The sequence below is a fragment of the Lepisosteus platostomus genome, chromosome 16 (assembly GCF_059453375.1).
Source record: "Lepisosteus platostomus isolate fLepPlt1 chromosome 16, fLepPlt1.hap1, whole genome shotgun sequence".
NCBI classification, from domain to species: domain Eukaryota; kingdom Metazoa; phylum Chordata; class Actinopteri; order Semionotiformes; family Lepisosteidae; genus Lepisosteus; species Lepisosteus platostomus.
The window spans coordinates 10,351,994-10,368,300 of record NC_142626.1 but is presented as its reverse complement, the minus strand read 5'-3'; the positions used below and the strand labels follow the sequence as shown (position 1 = coordinate 10,368,300).

Sequence of the window (16,307 nt, the reverse complement as noted above, 5' to 3'; positions counted from 1 at the left end):
CTCAGCTGATTGTGTCTCATTCTCGTTTCCTTATAGAGCTGCTCTCTGTCTAGTCCTGCGGTTCTGGGAGTGTTCATGCTAAACTGTTAATCTTTTTCTGTCACAACAAACACCACCAAGCCTGTGTTTCCAGCACTGACTGGCTACAAGTGCTGCTAAAGCCAGGAAGACAATTTGCATAGAAAAGACACTTTGCATTGGCAGTACATGCTCTGGGAGTGTTTATAGCCCTGTGAGTTTAACACTTCAAGACTGAGAGCTGCCCTTCAGGGAAACACAACCCACAGCAACAATGACCTTCATCACTATTTTCATCTGGACACTCCTAGTCTCTGCTCGAGGTAGGAATGGGTCTGAAATATTTGATGAACGTAGTTTACAACTATAGGTAAAAATGAAATGTTTTGTATAAAACAGGAAATCAATTAAATTTTTAATGATATTTACTACTTTCTCATTTGCAGAATCCAGAGGACAGGTAACTGTGACTCAGACTCCAGCAATGAAATCTGTTCTCCCTGGACAGACAGTCACTGTGAACTGTAAGACCAGTGCAGCACTATACAATAACAGATTCCTAGCCTGGTACCAAAAGAAAGTTGGAGAAACTAATAAATTCCTGATTTATGCAGCAACTATGTCAGACTGGGATCCCAGAGCGTTTCAGTGGCAGTGGATCTGGGACTGACTTCACTCTGACCATCACAGGAGTCCAGGCTGTTATTAATACTATAGTAATATCTTCGGTAAAGGCTTTTATGCATAAAATATTTCTGCATCATTAAAATATTTATGATAAAGGTAGGTTGTGCACTTTTGTCCAACTGAGCAATCGTACTTTCATAAAATATACCAACTTCTTAATGACTGATGATTAACATGCTGTAATACACAGTTTAAATTTAAAAGCTTAAATGCTGTACATGAGAGGTTAAGCTGTATTGGCTCCACCTGGCGGTTTTACAAGGTGATTCCGGATACTTTCCGGCATGACGTTAAATGATGCGATACACCGGGTGATACCGCGTTTTGATGCGACACGCCACCGAGGTATACCACGAAATACCCCACCCGTTTTGAATGGCTGCATCTGTATATTCTCATGTACGGTTAGAATGTGTTCATTGTCTTCCAATGAAAGACAAGTTCCTTTTCGCCGAAGTCGGGAGACATTAGAAGCTTGCCACACCCGGACTGTTAAACCAACGCATTAGCACGGTAAAGCTATCCCATTGAGGAGCCGGGCAATAATTGTTGCGTTCCTTGATTTTCTGATCTGCAAGGCCATTTGGCTGCAGCGAATGTGAATTCTGTCTGGCATTGCCAGATTGTGAAAAAATAAAAGTATTTAAATCAAGATATGGGTATACAGGTACAGACTTCAAGCTGCACCACTGAATCGCTTTGGTAAGGAGACGGACTGTGGCCAAATCATGAAGACTCTCTCACACCAAATAATGAAGATGAAAAGAAACGGGAAGTCAACACGAGACATTGTACAGTATTTGCGTTAGTCTGACATCGATAAGAAGAGTGCGCAGAAGGCTTGGATGGAGATACAAAAAAAACAACACATGCCCCATTATAAGGGTAAAAAACAAAGAGGAAAGACTCAAACAAGTGCTCCAATGGATTGAACAGGGGGAGACATTTCATGATGTACTTTTCACCGATGAAACAACAGTTGCTCTGGAACAGTTTTCAACAATGTCATTTTGTAAAAAGGGGAGAGATGTGGATTGTTGACCGGGGCGGGAGACATTCGGGAATGTGAGTCTGATAAAGAAGGAATAAAAGCATTTTATTAAAAACGCATTTGCGTTTGTCTGGGTGCTGACAAAGTAAAAAACAGTTACTTTTTGACAATGAAAAACTGTGTGTGTCTCTGTCTCTCTCGTGTTTCGAAATCCTGTGGCTTTTGAAATTTACTGGGGGTGGACCACATCGGTAAATTTCGATGGGTCCAGAGGCAAAAGTGCCATGCTTTGCAATCTCCGAGAAACCATTAGTAGCATGGTGAATTGGAGAATCTCAACACTTACTTTGTGCGACTGGAAAAGAATTTGTGATCGAATCAACGAAATACTTCGAAGAAGGAGGCGCTCTTTTCCCCTAGTCTAACAGTATGTCCAGAAACAAAACATTCCTGTTAAACAAGAGGAATGTAAAAAACAAAATGGTACAAAAGTAAAAAAAACAATTTCTTTTTGACAGTGAAAACCGGTGTGTGTGTGTCTCTCTCTCTCTGCTGGCGCATGGGTGTGGTGGGGTGCTGTGCCAGCCGTACAAAAAATTAAAGTGTCCCTTTCCATTCAATGGGTGTCTGAGTCGCTGTGTTCCAATGTCATCGAGCTAAAGCCAGCACAAAGCAAGAACTGATCAATGCGATTTACAAATTCTGGGAGAAATAACTGACCGAACAAAATTGCAACCATTTTATTAACAGGCTGTTTCGTGTTCTTCCTAGGATTGTTGAGTGGGGCGGGGCGGGGCGGGGCGGGGGGGGACATTCGGGAATGTGAGTGTGATTAAGAATGAATAAAGCATTTTATTTAAAACGCGTTTGCGTTTGTCTGGGTGCTGACAAATTAAAAAAACAATTACTTTTTGACAATGAAAAGCTGTGTCTCTCTCTCTCCGCTGGCATTTGTAATTTAATTAATTAATTGCTTACACTAATATAGCACTTTATCTGGACACTCCACTCAAAGCGTAATCATTTTTATTTTTAAATACATTTTAGCAAAGTCATGTACCATAAAAGTATGGTAATTAATACTTTCGCTGGAGTTTAAATAAAGTCGATGTTTTCTCTTTTTGGCTAGACTTTACTATCTAGCCATGAGATAAACAATAGTTTGTCATTAAACAACTTTATGTTTATTAATCTTCCTTGTTATGCACAGTGAGAATGATAATGTAATGAGAATTAATTTAATCACAGAGTGCTCATAAATTGTGCTAGGAAGAAAACAGATAGGTGTTCTGAAAGGTCACATATAAACAGGTTTTCAATGGAAAGAATGATAGTGTAACGATGACGGACACAAAAACTCAGACTTGCGGAGTTAAAACCTGCCTTTCTTTTCTTCTCTGTCACCCACCGCCTGCCTGCCGGCTGTCCCGCGCCCCACCCAGAGAGATCTCTTTGATTAAATTAATTCCCATTACATTACCATTCCCACTGTGCATAACAAGGAAGATTAATAAACAGAAGGTTGTTTAATGACAATCTATTGTATATCTCATGGCAATAAAGTCAAGTCTACCCTAAAAAAAGTCAAGTCTAAGTGTCACATGCTACTATTTGTGGATGAACATAGTCATACTGTTACATATTTCTTTAGATATGTGATTGCATGTTTTTTTTAAATCCCTGGCGGGACCGGGCATCCATAAGAATCAAGTTAAAGGTTTCATTGCGCTTTGACAGAAACCAAAGAGAAAAGAGAACAACTTTTTGTTTAAGAGAAGAGTCACAGGATGGGCTGGATTTGAACAAACAATTTCTGGTTTACAAAGCAGGAACATAGACCACAGTACCACCAGCAAAGGTCACATGCGAAGCAGTGAAACAGCCCTACACATACAGAATCAACAGACGTTGTACAGCATGTACTACTGCGTTGCAGTATATGAATATAATTATATCGTTATTAATTTCTTTAGATACGCGATTCCATATTATATTAGCAGAAAAGCTTAGAACTACCACTTTTTATACCTGCTATTTCACATGTTAGTTAAAGACTTCGATGCTTAAAATGTTTAGGGAGAAATGGAATACTGGTGTGTATTTTTTCTTTAAAGTACCGATTCCTGGAATCTGAGTGGCTGACACCCTTCTGAAGTGGTACCATAATCTCTGGTATACGGAAAAGAAAGCGTAGATAAAAAAGCTTGGATTCTCATGTATCTTATACAAGTATCTTTTAATACAGTCTTTGCTGTGCTCTTGAGGATCCTTGTGATATTTTGCGCTCTGGTTGAATGATGCGTTGCAGTTTAAATAATTTTCGTTGTTAGACATTATGAAACGTTCTGTTAAAAGCAAGGGAGTTTTTATTATTGTTATTGTTGTTATCAAAAATGACTTAGAATCGATCATGTTGTGATATTTTGAAATAAAAAAGTCAATTGATTGTCCATAATATTGCTATTCTATCTTTTCGAAGAAATGTTTGTTAAAAGAGAAGTCCAGCACCAGCTGGATTTGAACACACAACCCAACAGTTAGTAGGCAGGCATGTAGACCAGTAGACTACAAGGGAAGTCACATGAAAAGAGAAGCGAAACAGCCCTACACAGCCCTGTCGCAGTACACTAATCATATCGTTATTAAATTCTTTAGATATGCGATTCCATATTATATTCCCTTTTAATCAAATTCTAAAAGTATGCTTGTTGAATCCGGTATCTCTTTACATGCTTAAAATGTTTAGGGAGAAATGGAATACTGGTGTGTAGTTTTTCTTTAAAGTACCAAGACCAGCCATTAACTGTATATTTATGTTCCAAAATTAATATTGTTTATGGCCTTCACACACGTTACAGTATGCTCCTATTCTTTTTATGCTCAGCTACTAAGATTTCCCTTCAGTGGTTAAATTCAATATCTACAACGGGCACAGTAAAGACGTTTACTGTAAGTCTTTCTACGACAGACCAAGTGTCGGTCAACCAATCATGTACCGAGGTACCCCGCGTCATCTTGCATCATGATGCGCGACGCCGTAGCCAATTACCTCAGGTACATGTCTGTACCGCGCACTTTGAATGGCTGCATCTGTACTGAAGTCTGAAACAGAATATGAGAAAAGGAGATTATTAATATTACAGAATTACTCTAGGCTGATGGCAATATCACTGTCATAACACTTCTCCTGTCATTTTGACTCTCTACTTTGACTCTCTACTTTGGATGAGTCGTTGCTGCGCTCTTGGGGTAATTTTGGTCAGCTGGCCCCTCCTGGGATGGTTCACCACTGTTCCATGTTTTCGCCATTTGTGGATAATGGCTCTCACTGTGGTTCGCTGGAGTCCCAAAGCTTTAGAAATGGCTTTGTAACCTTTTCCAAACTGATAAATCTCAATTACTCTGTTTCTCATTTGTTCCCATAATTTCTTTGGATCGCAGTATGATGTCTAGCTTTTGAGGATCTTTTGGCCTACTTCACTTTGTCAGGCAGGTCCTATTTAAGTGATTTCTTGATTGAGAACAGGTGTGGCAGTAATCAGGCCTGGGTGTAGCTAGAGAAATTGAACTCAGCTATCCAAAGATGTGATAAACCACAGTTGATGTATGTTTTAACAGGGGGAGCAATCACTTTTTCACACAGGGCCATGTGGGTTTGGATTTTTTTTCCCTTAATAATAAAAACCTTCATTTAAAAACTGCATTTTGTGTTTCCTTGTCTTATCTTTGTCTAAAACTTCAATTTGTTTGTCGATCTGAAACATTTCAGTGTGACAAACATGAAAAAAAAAAAGAAATCAGGAAGGGGTCAAACACTTTTTCACACCACTGTATATACAGTATATATTTTATTGAAGTTCAGTTTGTTTGTGTGCCTCTTCAGCCTGGACTCCTGTGATGGTCACTGCCACTGCCACTGAAATGCTCTGGGATCCCAGTCCGACGGGTAGTTGCAAGATAGATCAGGAGTTTAGGAGCTTTTCCAGCTTTCTGTTGGTACCAGCTGAGGCGATCATTATTGTACACTGCAGGACTGGTCTTACAGCTAACAGTGACTGTCTGTCCTGGAGCAGTCAATGTTGTAGGAGCGTGGGTCACAAAAATCTGTCCACTAGATTCTGAAAATGAAGAAAACATTGCAAAAAGTGGGAAAGTATTGAAAATACCAATTTATTCTGTAAATCAGTAATACATTATATGATAGACATACAGTATGAAAACAGAATAAATTAATAAGATATTTATTATGATGCTTTAATATTTTTTATTTTTAAATTAACATAAATCTTGATTTCTTCTTCACATAATACAAAAATGTTTTAAATTCTATAAAATATCCAAACCCATTCCTACCCTGATCAGTGATGAGGAGTGTCCAGATAAATATGATGAAGAAAGTCATTGTTCCTGTGGGTTCTGTTACCATGAAGCGCAGCTCTCAGTCTGGAAGTGTTAAACTCACAAGGCTATAAACACTCCCAGAAGTGTCTTCTATGCAAATTATCTTTCTGGGTTAGGCTGCACTAGTAGCCAGTCAGTGCTAGAAAAACAGGCTTGGTGCTGCGTGATGTGACAGAGCAAGATGAGCAGTTTAACATTAACACTCCCAGGACAGCAGGACTAGACAGAAAGCAGCTTTATCAGGAGCAGAGGATTATACACAATCAGCTGAGTCCAACTTGAATGGAGTGGAGTGTGGAGAGTCTGGTTAAAGCAGTACTTGGTTTTGTGTGTTCAGGTACAGCAGGATCAATAGTTGAACTAAAAACGTATTTTACAGAGACTGAAGCATGCAAATGCACATATTAAAAACAGTCATGCAACCCACATTTTATATAAGTTTACACTGTCACAAATCCACTTATCAGCTATGTCCGCATTTCACCCAACATAGCTGGAATGGGGTGGAGTGCAGAAAATCTGGTTAAAACTGCACTTGGCTCTGTTTGTTCAGATGCAGCACAATTACTAACTGCTCTGACTTAAACACTCTTAATACTTTTGGGGCAATACAAGAGAGGCAAAATGTTCAGTTCAGATCTGACAAAATACCTTGTTATATGTTTGTGGTCCCATGGGACATTCCTCACAGTGTTGAAGGAAAGACATGTTTTATCTATGGGGCTGGAGAGACACTGAAAACTTATTTTAATGTTCATGGGGAGTGTGCTCTCTCTTTGCATGACAGTCTTCTGTTCTTCTATATAACCGACAATTGAAGGGGTCAGTCCTCTTTCTCAATTGTGTCTGTATTAAAACCTCAAACATTCAGACCCTCAGGTCTAAAGTTTCCAACTCCCTCCCTCTCCTCTTTCTATTCTCTCTTTATTTTTGTATCCAGGTTCCCAACTGGGGGGTAAGTGAAGCTCACTTCTCCAACATCAGGATTCAGGGCCAACATGAACAGTTTAGCATGAACACTCCCAGGACAGCAGGACTAGACAGAGAGCAGCTTTATAAGGAGCAGAGGATGAGATACAATCGGCCGAGCCCTTACTCCACTCAACACAGGTGGAATGGAGTAGAGAGTGGAGAGACTGGTTGAAACTGCCTTGCTAAGATATAGCAGGATTATTAATACCCAGTGAGTTTTAAAGGTTAAACGCACTACAGGAATTAAAACAAAAATTGAACCCAACTTTTTATTGAAGTAATTTTTTTATAGCAGAGGTTGAAATGTAGAAATGCTCAGTTACAATGTGTTATGCGCCCTGATAAACCATCATATATTTAAGAATGATGTGTGTAATTATATTAATTCATTTTGGCATCTTTTACTAAAATCTGTTCTCTAGATCTTCTATACCTGGAATACCTGGAGTAGTGGTAGCAGTAGTTAGAACTCTTCTTAATCCTCATCTTCAGTCAATGTTACAGCTCTGCTTAGTGTGGGATTATAGGCACTGTAGCACTGGTGCTATGTATTTACTTGTACAAGCAGGCGCTGGAAGTGTTCCTCATACTGTGATAATTGAATAAACTTAACAATATGAATACTGAAGATTAATGGTGTATCTTACTCTAACCCTTGCTAATCATTGACTTTTAACTTCATGTACTGTAAGGGGTATACAGTATGATCACCAGCTATAATTCCAATGCATGCATATTTTGGACGAGTTGATCAGTATCATAGCATAGTCCTTTACATTAAAGAGATCATAGTAATGACTATGCAGTGGGTGTAAAGCCATGGATTCAGCAATTATTCATGATTATCATTGAAAAGTATTAGTGTGAATACATTCTGTTCACCCTGGGCCTTTGGTGTCATTTTATTCTCAAAGTCCTTCTTATTGATCCTCTTGTGTATGTTTGTAACCAGCACTGGGGAAGTTAGACAACAGTTGTTAAAAACAATTAATTAGTGAATGAATTAAATTAATTACATTATATTAAATGAAAGGTGAGATTCACTTTACAAAACATCTTTTTGTTTCTGGGTTCATTCTATCCCACAGTCTGCACCCCAAGAAACCCTCAGAGATGATTCAGGTCAGGTACATGGGAATAAGCATTGAATATCTGTGTATTGAAAAGACAGAATCAAATCAGAATAAAATTTGAAAAAAAGTAAATTTTTGAAAATCTAAATTTTAAAAAATAAAGTTGCTTCATGAAACTCTGAAAAGTAAATAGGGAGCAGGAACTTGTTTGTCACATCGATTTATCAGCACAGCTCTTTTCCCGAGACAAGAAAGAAGAAAGTGAAGCTCCACTGGAACCCAGAGGTGAAGATTTGAAAATTGGGGAGGGGGGTTTAGGGAAAAATCAAAGCATGGTTTGAAACAGGGATGACCAACATCCACCCCGAACACAAGCTCCATGGCTTGGTAACCCAGACATTTAAGTTTCAAGGAGACTTTTTGCGGAGCAGCAGCAGCAAAGAGAGGACATTAGTTAGCCAATATGATAAAAATGACTTCTTTTTTGTTTTTTGTTTAGCACATTTGAACATTTTCAAAAACTGTCCAATCCCTAGTTTGTCAGGCATTTTTTTTCGCCGTGGGAGTGCTCCCACTTGTGCTGGTTTTAGTGCCTGCTGCCAGGATATTACCCCAGCGCTTTGTCACTAAAATTGGGTTTCCAATAATGTGGAAGTGAACTCTTGTTTTCATGTCTACTATAACAGACATACTGTAATCTCCCTTGCTTTTAACCAAGCATATCATAATTTCTAAGAATGAAAATGATTTAAACTATGTGACACTATCATTCAACGAGAGCACAAAATATCACAAGGATCCTGCAGAGTGCAACAAAGACAGCAAAAAAAAGCCTATGCAATTGATTTGATTGACAGTTATTTATCAGTCAGCGCATTGATATTCCTTTATCACACAGTAAAATGTCAAAATTCCTTCCAGGGTGTGCGTATATCAGAGAATATAACACAGCTTCAAAAGTGTGTCAGCCAATTAGATTTCAGGACCGGAACTATCTTTCTTAGAATTAGAATTAAGGTGCAATTAAAGATTTCTAATAATCTTTGTGTACCTTGACCATATAACCTGGTGCCTGCCTGTGTAAATACTCTACATAGGAATGTAGCTAAAAAGCTTGTTATCCTTATGATCTCAGCCTAAGAATGACCTGGTGGTTTTCACATGTGGGAAAGTAAGAGAGATGACTTTGTCTTCTGGATAACGATCCTTCCTACAACAGAGGCGATCTAAACTCCCATGATGGATGTCCACTGCTAGTGCCAGGATGTCTAGTTGAGAGCCATAGGTACATCTGGATCTGATCTTTAAAGTCACAGGGCACGTTCAATCACCCAAAGGAAGATCCACCGATGAGTGACCTTTAAGGTGGGCCCTAGTGGTATACCTGATGGCATCTCAGACAATCACCAACTTCTGATGCGATACTACAAAACTGTAACTCAAGTCATTTTCCATTGGTTAACTCACTGACTCAATCTCTTCATCTAAACTGGCAAACTGAATTTTCAACCATGGGACTGCAAGCAGTCCGAGTCAGGACTTAAACTTTTCTCAGAGAAGCCAGGCTGAGAGAGTGTGTCAGTAAAGTGCAGAATTCCAAGATATTCTTCCTGAAACAGAAGAAATATTCTGTTTGTAAACCCAACGCTATCTTCGACGATCAACAAAATCAGACAGCTAGACTCTTTGTCGACATCCAGAATATCCAAGCACACACTGAATAAAAACTATAACACGGAATGACCTAAGTTCCTCTGTTGCCTACCTTGCAGATATCTAGAGGAAAAACTGTGCACAAACTGCTTTAAAAGACCAAAGTAAAATATCATTATTCACATCATAATTCTCAAGAGGTGTGCTATTATTCCAAACACACATTTGATGTTTAGTTCATGATAGTTAATGCATATTCACTTGTGTCTGAGAATATGAATATGATTTAGTTTTACGAGACTGATACAACCTACGAGCTAGACTGTAAAACATTATCATCTCTGCATATTTTAACTCTGAAATTATTAACTCTTTTCTTTGTAATCCCCTTGTAATCAGTCATTCATATCACAGCAGATCATTTCTCAGATGTATTTTGTTACGCTTGTTTGTTATGCACGTATTGATAATACTGTATTAATAAACTGTATGTTGTTTATTCGGAATTCCTGCATGAGACTGTAAATTATGATGTTTGATTGGTTTCTAAAAGTCGTCAAATTGTCACGGGAGCTGGTCCTGACTCCCAGGTAGTGCGTACTTTAGACCCTATGCAGACGCTATAATCCGGAAGTGACTGGAATAAGACCTCAAGGGAAACACAGCAAGAGCAGGACGGGATGACAGACGGGGGGGCGTGACGGCTGTGATCTGATGACAAGTCCTAAGGCAGTCCAAAGGGGAAATCGGGTCACAGTCCAGGGTCCAGGAGCTGGGAGATCCAATCCGAGACAGACAAGATTAAAACCGGAATGGGATCTGGAACAGGAATAGTGACAGGGATTCAGGAGGATAAAAACAGTAATGAGGCCAGGTGCTCCGAGCCCTGGACTCAGCAGGTCAGGATGCCTGATGAAGCCTATGCCGTTGGGTCCCTCCATGATCCGCTGGTATGCGGGCTTCTGGGCGTACGTATTCCAATGCAGAGCGTGGAATAGTGGGAGTGCCAGGCTTTAAATAATAACAAGGAAAACATGGACAGCTGCACATAATGAACTAAAATAGGAAAGGGTCGGAGCGCCCTTTAGAGGAGGGATGACGATCGTGACACAAATCCTCTTGCAATTTGCTGTTACAATTTCTAATTGTAACAGCAAATGAAAACCCCCATCTCCACCAGTGTGTATCCCACCATGTGCCCGGTGCTTTGCAGGATAAGCTCTGGGCCACAGAAGCCCTAAATTGGACAAGCAATTATTGAAAGAGTTGTGATATGATGTGAAAAAGGTACAACAAAGGCCTGTTTACTTCTATTCTTTAACCTGTCACAATATATTGGTTTGGTTATTATCAGTTTTTACTTCAACATGAGAAAAATATTTTATTTCCCTTCATCTTTTCCTCAGCACAGACATATCTGTATGATCCTACAATTTAAATCTAAATGAATATTATAATATTTTAATTTCCAAGTTGTTGAGAACAGCTCTACTTGCCACCATTTCAGACTACTTCTAAACAAAAAGCTGAGCTCCTCCATGGGCTATGTCCTGTGTCTGTAACGAACAGTTCTTTCCGGACCCTATGCGTACGACACAATCCAACGGAGTGGGGAAACACTGGGAAACGTCATGCAGGAATACGGGGCTGAAGACAGGGGGTCGTGTCCAAGTTGCGCTGGTGCACGGGGGAGGTGTGGCCGAGGCGAACAATCCCAAAGAGTAATCCTTAGAGTATCCAAAAACACACGAGAAAGTCCAAAACCAGAAGATCCATTAGAAGAAGGAATTAAAAACCATGAAGGCCGGGTCGGAACCGGCGGACGGGGAACAGGAACGGGAACAGGAACAGAGATTAAAACCTTAACGGGACCAGGCGCTTCCAGGTCCCGGACTCGCACGATATGGAAATCAGATGCAGAGCCCGGATGAGCGTCAGCGCCTGGCTTTTAAGGTGGGCTGGGAATAGGGAGCAGGTGCATAGAATAAAGTCTTAAGTGAAAGGGCTGGAGCACCCTTAAGGAGGGGGAACTATAATCGTGACAGTGTCATTACTTTCAGCCTCAGCTTCAGGTCGCAGCTGACCTGCTGAGGGAGTTATTTCTATGTGTGTAACACTGGAGGGAGAGACAGCTATTATTGAGCTCATGGTAACTCTGACAGTAACAATCTGTTGCATCTTCAGCCTGGCATCTTCGATACCAGGCTAGTCTGTGCTTGGAGTCATAAACTTACACTGCTGTTCACCGGATTACGAAATAAAAAAATCAAACAGCATATGGTAAAATATTTGGAACAATTCATTTAACACTTATTTACATAATTTAAACTTTCAGTGTTTTTTTTTGTTTTACACTTAATAATTAATTATTAGCACTTTAACTATACTGATTTCAGCACAAATGCTTCATTTGTGAACTGAGATAGATGAGTCAAACATCCTCTTATAGTTTGTAACATGTTTTTATGTTCTTCTGACTGTATCTAGAAGGAGCTGTTGTTATTTAACACTATACAGGCACTTACAGTAGCTAGTTATCTAGTTACCTGCATTTACATACTAGGAGACACAGTAGTGATACCTTCTGGTGCAGTTTTAGAGTCATTGGCAGGAGCTAAGACTTCTCTGTCTCTGTCTGCAAGTCATGTAATTGAAAGACACTGCTGACTGCTAGTTTACTTTTAGATTATGTTTGTTTCTGTTTGCATACAGTAATCTTGCTGTATCTGAACACAAAGAGACAAGACTGTCAATTCCAAGAGGAGTATAGTCTTTGGTCTCTTCTGCCCAAAGTGAAAAAAGACCCTATGCGTAGTGGCGGAACAGGGTTTAGCCCGGGTTCAGCTGTCCAGGAAATGCTATATAGAAACCTATGCCCTCAGGCCACGGACATGGAGCGACCTGGTGCTAGGCGAGTCTCAAGAAATTCTAAACCTCAATGCTGTGTGAGGAGGAAAGTGTGACCCAGAAATATATAGCCCCAGACAAAGACACAGCGGATGGACAAGCAAAGTACAGGGAACTAGGGACAGGACAGAGTAGGAGCGCCCTCCAGATGTAGAGGGCATGACAATATCAGGACACAATGTTGTGTTGCAGATTTCCCTAGGGGGATTGGAGCTGCCTGACAAGGTCCACCTCCATTTTCATTAATATTTAATTTATACGGCTCTTCTCTTGACACTCAAAGAGCTTTACAGGGAATGGGGACTCCCCTCCACCGCCACCAAAGTGTAGCCTCACCTGGATGATGCAACAGCAGCCAAAGTGTCCCAGGAGGAGGCCATGATGAGTAGAGGACATGGGAAATTTAGGTAGGATGCCAGGGGTAACACCCCTACTCTTTTCAATAAACATGCTGAGATTTTTAATGACCATAGAGAGTCAGCACCTTGTTAAGGTCTCATCCGAAGAACGGCTCCTTTGTACAGTATATGTTGACTGTCACTATACTGGGGCATTAGGACCCACACAGACCACAGAGTTAGCTCCCCCTACTGGTCCAATTATCACCTTTCCAGCAGTAACCTTCTTCTCTTCCGGGAGTTACAGGGTGATATAACTGATATACTGTATCTCAGACTGTGTCTAAGTGTACATAATGTAAACCCAGAGAGCAGTGTGTGCCTAAATGTTTCTGATGTAAACCCAGAGATCAGTATTTGTATGATCTTAGAGCTTAGAGTTGACAATGCTAATGGTGGTGCCCACTACGTTCAAAACTGGCCAATAAACTTCAATAGCTAGTTAACTATAGTATAAGTGGAACGATGGTTTGTGACATAGAGTCCCTAGTTGGCAATAGGAAACTGTGGAGAGACTGTAGATATAGGACTAAGCCACTTGGGGTCGCAAGTGAAGGGTTGACAGGGGTGGATGAGGTTCTCAGCTGAGTGTGGTCAGCAGAGTAAGGCTGATGAATCTCTAAAGAGGTCTGAGGCACAGCCCTTTATAAACATGCTCTTTTCACGACAATGATAGACAGAGTCAGTCTGGACATGAGTATTTTTGACAGCTTCTGTGTTGAAAGCACTAAAAATCAATTATGCAATCTCACGTTTTAGAGAATTCAGCCCTTAGCCAGCCAAGGGAAGACAGATCGAACCTCTGTCTGAGTCATAAACTGTGCAGCCCTAATTAAACAAAAAGCCTGTATTTACTGTAAGTGTTTAGCTTAAGTAAAATGTGATTTTAAGTAATAGCTGTTTATTAATATTCCAATAGCTGTAGAATATGAAATACAAACTGTGTATTTACAAACTTCAGTCTCTGTTAAACATGGTATCACCTCCACCAGTAATGTGTCTAAACACACAGAGCCAAGTGCTGATTTAACCAAACTCTCAACACCCCAATCCATTCATGCTATGCTGAATGGAAAAAGGTCTCAGCTGATTGTGTCTCATTCTCGTTTCCTTATAGAGCTGCTCTCTGTCTAGTCCTGCGGTTCTGGGAGTGTTCATGCTAAACTGTTAATCTTTTTCTGTCACAACAAACACCACCAAGCCTGTGTTTCCAGCACTGACTGGCTACAAGTGCTGCTAAAGCCAGGAAGACAATTTGCATAGAAAAGACACTTTGCATTGGCAGTACATGCTCTGGGAGTGTTTATAGCCCTGTGAGTTTAACACTTCAAGACTGAGAGCTGCCCTTCAGGGAAACACAACCCACAGCAACAATGACCTTCATCACTATTTTCATCTGGACACTCCTAGTCTCTGCTCGAGGTAGGAATGGGTCTGAAATATTTGATGAACGTAGTTTACAACTATAGGTAAAAATGAAATGTTTTGTATAAAACAGGAAATCAATTAAATTTTTAATGATATTTACTACTTTCTCATTTGCAGAATCCAGAGGACAGGTAACTGTGACTCAGACTCCAGCAATGAAATCTGTTCTCCCTGGACAGACAGTCACTGTGAACTGTAAGACCAGTGCAGCACTATACAATAACAGATTCCTAGCCTGGTACCAAAAGAAAGTTGGAGAAACTAATAAATTCCTGATTTATGCAGCAACTATGTCAGACTGGGATCCCAGAGCGTTTCAGTGGCAGTGGATCTGGGACTGACTTCACTCTGACCATCACAGGAGTCCAGGCTGTTATTAATACTATAGTAATATCTTCGGTAAAGGCTTTTATGCATAAAATATTTCTGCATCATTAAAATATTTATGATAAAGGTAGGTTGTGCACTTTTGTCCAACTGAGCAATCGTACTTTCATAAAATATACCAACTTCTTAATGACTGATGATTAACATGCTGTAATACACAGTTTAAATTTAAAAGCTTAAATGCTGTACATGAGAGGTTAAGCTGTATTGGCTCCACCTGGCGGTTTTACAAGGTGATTCCGGATACTTTCCGGCATGACGTTAAATGATGCGATACACCGGGTGATACCGCGTTTTGATGCGACACGCCACCGAGGTATACCACGAAATACCCCACCCGTTTTGAATGGCTGCATCTGTATATTCTCATGTACGGTTAGAATGTGTTCATTGTCTTCCAATGAAAGACAAGTTCCTTTTCGCCGAAGTCGGGAGACATTAGAAGCTTGCCACACCCGGACTGTTAAACCAACGCATTAGCACGGTAAAGCTATCCCATTGAGGAGCCGGGCAATAATTGTTGCGTTCCTTGATTTTCTGATCTGCAAGGCCATTTGGCTGCAGCGAATGTGAATTCTGTCTGGCATTGCCAGATTGTGAAAAAATAAAAGTTTTTAAATCAAGATATGGGTATACAGGTACAGACTTCAAGCTGCACCACTGAATCGCTTTGGTAAGGAGACGGACTGTGGCCAAATCATGAAGACTCTCTCACACCAAATAATGAAGATGAAAAGAAACGGGAAGTCAACACGAGACATTGTACAGTATTTGCGTTAGTCTGACATCGATAAGAAGAGTGCGCAGAAGGCTTGGATGGAGATACAAAAAAAACAACACATGCCCCATTATAAGGGTAAAAAACAAAGAGGAAAGACTCAAACAAGTGCTCCAATGGATTGAACAGGGGGAGACATTTCATGATGTACTTTTCACCGATGAAACAACAGTTGCTCTGGAACAGTTTTCAACAATGTCATTTTGTAAAAAGGGGAGAGATGTGGATTGTTGACCGGGGCGGGAGACATTCGGGAATGTGAGTCTGATAAAGAAGGAATAAAAGCATTTTATTAAAAACGCATTTGCGTTTGTCTGGGTGCTGACAAAGTAAAAAACAGTTACTTTTTGACAATGAAAAACTGTGTGTGTCTCTGTCTCTCTCGTGTTTCGAAATCCTGTGGCTTTTGAAATTTACTGGGGGTGGACCACATCGGTAAATTTCGATGGGTCCAGAGGCAAAAGTGCCATGCTTTGCAATCTCCGAGAAACCATTAGTAGCATGGTGAATCGGAGAATCTCAACACTTACTTTGTGCGACTGGAAAAGAATTTGTGATCGAATCAACGAAATACTTCGAAGAAGGAGGCGCTCTTTTCCCCTAGTCTAACAGTA

The 16,307-nt window shown here is 40.2% G+C and overlaps 3 long non-coding RNA genes and 1 pseudogene across 4 annotated transcripts in view; 3 read left to right on the top strand and 1 right to left on the bottom strand.

Moving 5' to 3' along the window:
- LOC148646851 (Ig kappa chain V-III region MOPC 63-like) overlaps positions 1-16,307 on the top strand; it is a 230,652-nt pseudogene that overhangs the window by 45,358 nt on the left and 168,987 nt on the right. The window lies entirely within an intron of this gene.
- On the top strand, positions 5-1,815 carry LOC148646863 (uncharacterized). Its single transcript, XR_015927728.1, has 2 exons — positions 5-341; positions 465-1,815. It is a non-coding gene; the product is annotated as an uncharacterized LOC148646863 (long non-coding RNA).
- LOC148646862 (uncharacterized) lies at positions 5,513-6,292 on the bottom strand. Its single transcript, XR_015927708.1, has 2 exons — positions 6,050-6,292; positions 5,513-5,814 (listed from the first exon to the last, which is right to left on the bottom strand). It is a non-coding gene; the product is annotated as an uncharacterized LOC148646862 (long non-coding RNA).
- LOC148646861 (uncharacterized) lies at positions 14,304-15,996 on the top strand. The gene is made up of 2 exons (XR_015927729.1): positions 14,304-14,522; positions 14,646-15,996. It is a non-coding gene; the product is annotated as an uncharacterized LOC148646861 (long non-coding RNA).